Source organism: Pan paniscus, chromosome 20 (genome assembly GCF_029289425.2).
Source record: "Pan paniscus chromosome 20, NHGRI_mPanPan1-v2.0_pri, whole genome shotgun sequence".
Lineage (NCBI taxonomy): Eukaryota > Metazoa > Chordata > Mammalia > Primates > Hominidae > Pan > Pan paniscus.
In genome coordinates this window covers 48,099,364-48,102,500 of record NC_073269.2, presented here as the reverse complement: position 1 = coordinate 48,102,500, position 3,137 = coordinate 48,099,364, and the positions used below count along the sequence as shown (strand labels likewise).

Below are 3,137 nucleotides of genomic sequence, written 5' to 3'. Positions count from 1 at the left end.
GTAAGAGACACCCGGAGTTGGGGTGAGAGACAGGAAGCCATAAAAAGCTAAATGGAACCTGGAGGGGACTGGAACGGAAAGGAAAGCCTGACTGGAAAGGTCCCTGAGAGAGCGAGGCTGCGCCCGTTCCTGGGCGGCGGCCCGGGGCTTGGGAGCTGTCCGTTCAGCACCCAGTTGGCCAGCCTGCGCCCAGAGCGCCCGACTTCCCTCCAGGGCCCGCCTGCCCAGCGCAGTCCTGGCAGGCCGGCCACACCCTGGGAGACCCCTCCCCGCACACAGCGCCCCCCGTCGCCACCCGTCCCCTTCTGCGTCTCAGACCCTGGTTGCGTGCCCCTCGGACAGGTGTGGGGGCAGGCACCAGCCTCTCTCTGTTGTCTCGCATCTCTATCTCCACGTCTCTTACACACTCCAATCAATGTCTCTGCCCTTGGGTCGGACTCTTTGTCGAGGTGACTAGAACATGATTACAGACATTTCTGGTTTCTCCCCCTTCTCTGTCCCAATGCCTCGAGGCCAATTCCCTCTGGGGTCTCCTCCATTTCTGAGTCCCCGGTCCCCTACCAGGTTTCTGCTCAGTCTCCCCCTGGCCTTTATCTCTGAGTCTCCCTGGTTTACCAAGCCTGTCTCTGCCTGGCTGTCTACGTCTCTCTGTCTCTGTCACCTTCACTGAACTCTTCCGTTGCTCTGTCTCCGTGTTCTCATCTCTGCGTCTGCCAATCTCTGTCTGTCTTTTTCAATCTGTTTGTATCTGCCTCTCTCTGGTTCTGGGCTGCCTGTCTGTTTCTCCCTCTGTGTCTCTCCTTCCGCCTCTCACATCTAGCTCCCCTATTCCCCTTTATCCCTGTGACCTTCCCAGGTCTTTCCTTCTCACCGCCCCCCCTACTTCTGCAGAGCCTCACCAGGAGCACGATGCACAGTCATCAGTCTCATCAGGCTCGTGCCTGAGGAGAGAGTGCATGAGGGGGGACGTGAGCTTGTGTCTGAGGTGGGATGGGAAGGGCTCAAGGCCTCCCCCGGCCCAGCTGGAGAGCAAGAGCAGACAGAGCCTAGAATCTCCTGGAATCCAGGCCTCCCCCACCTCCCCAGGCTTCCCCATCTCCCCAATCCCATTCTCCATGGTCCAGGCCCATGCCTCTAGGCCAAGGTGTCAAGAGAAGGAAAGGAGGATATGTTGATAGGCTCTCCCTCCCCTAGGAAGAGGGCAGAGTTGGGGAGGGGGCGTCTGGGGGCGAGGCATCTGGGTTAAAAGATGTGGCTCCTCCCCCTTTCCCAGTCTCCATGGCAACAGCCCAGTCTGCAGGCCCAACCTCCTTTGCTGCAGAAGCAGCTCCCTGTTACCATGGCAACAAAGGACAGCGAGAAAGATGGGGACGGGTCAGAGGACAGGATTGGGATGGGGCTCTGGGCACTGGGGAAAGCCTCCATTCACTCTCTGGCCTTGTCTCTGTCCATATGCTGTGGCTCTGAATCTCTGTGTTTCTGTGCCTCTCTCTGGCCTTCAGCCTTTCACACATTTCCCTGCACCAGGTCCTCGACCTTCACCCACCCACCCTCATACACCAAGCTCACTCCCTGTCCCTTGCCTGCGTCCCCCACATCTCCTATCCCATAGGTGGAGAGGATACCCACATTCTGAGAAAACTACAAGGTCAAATGCTCTCTGTCTCTCTCTCTCTCTCTTCCCCTTCTACCATCCCCAGGGAGAGTCTGGGGTGTTCCTCATAGAACAAAGTGGTGTTGGAGTGAGTGGGGAGGCCTCAACTTCTTGGGCTCCAGTGGGGTGGCTGATGGGGTGTTGTGTGTCGGCAGCAGGCCTGGGGTGTGGGTGCCGGCTGTGCATCTGTGTGTGTACATATACTGTGACGAGGTCTGTGTGTCATGTGGGTGAGGGCGTTGGGGTGTGTTTGGAGGTGCAACAAAGATGTCTGCGATAGTGCTGCAATAACGTGATGTGTGTATGTGTGGGAGGTGTGTGGGTGTCGCGTGACTTGTGTTTGAATTATTGTGCTATGTGTAAGTGCACCTTTTTGTCTGTCATTCACAGTTAGCATTGGCAACTTTGCACTGTGGGCCGTTGCTCATGCCCAGACACACTGGGGAGCAGTGTGTGTGAGGATGTGTGCGACATCGTGGGATCATGCAACGATGTCCACAAAGGCTGATGTAGTGTGTCTGGAGGCAGTGTGAGGCCTGTGCGTGTGTGATGGTGCTGAGTGCAGGTGTGTGTTGGTTTATGGGTTGCACGATGTGGGTTTCTATGTGAGATGGTGGGAGGTCAGGTGTGGTAGAGTGTGTGATGTGTGAGTCTGTGATTTTCTGAGTGTCCGTGTTAGTCTGCACAGCACTTTGTGGCTGTGATTGTGAGTCTCTTGTGGTGTGATGGGTGTGTAAGGTGTGTGCCCTATGTGTGTTTCACTCTATGTTTGAGACTCTGTGTGTGATGGGGTGGTGTTGTGTGTGTGAGGGTACATGCTGGCCTGTGGTGGAATATGAGTGCAACCCTGTGGTGTGTGCATGTCCCCAGCATCTGGGCTATCAGTGTGATGGTCCTGTGTAACTGTGACGCTGGGCATTTTCTGGGCCTCCTGGGGCCATCCTCCACCGTGTTGTGTCTCCCGTGTACCCTGTGTGGTTGTGGCTCATTGGATAGCTCAGGCGTAGTGGGGGGGCACCCACAGTGAGGGAATCTCAGGGCTCCTCCCGCCAGCACCCCTCCTCAATTGCAAGGCCTTTCTTGCTCTTTTGTGTTCCCCTCCAACTTCCCCTCCTGCAGGGCCCTCTCCCTGAACAGCACTACCCCCCACCGTCTCCAGGGGCCCTGGTGCCACACTGCAGTGATTCACCGGGCTTTCCTCCCACCCCGTGTCACTACCCGCCCCCCCTCCCCCAGCGTACCCTTCTCGGTGATGGCACACCCCCACAATGAGAGGATTTCCGGGGTTTTCTTTCCCTGAGCGCCCCTTCTTGGAGGCCTTACTCCATATTGAGGGGGTCTCCAAGTCCCCTATTGCGGAGGTCTCTGGGAATCCCCCCACCCCCGCAGCGCTCCCCCTTCGCGGCCGCGCCGCCACTTTGCGGAGCCCAGGGGGAGGACAGCTGCAGTACCAGGGGCGGGGCCGCGGGCCGTCCGTCAGCAC

The 3,137-nt window shown here is 57.9% G+C and overlaps 1 protein-coding gene across 1 annotated transcript in view; it reads right to left on the bottom strand.

Moving 5' to 3' along the window:
• Window positions 1-3,137, bottom strand: part of LOC100976543 (CEA cell adhesion molecule 6) — a 910,921-nt gene that overhangs the window by 673,739 nt on the left and 234,045 nt on the right. The gene's annotated exons all lie outside the window — the stretch shown is intronic.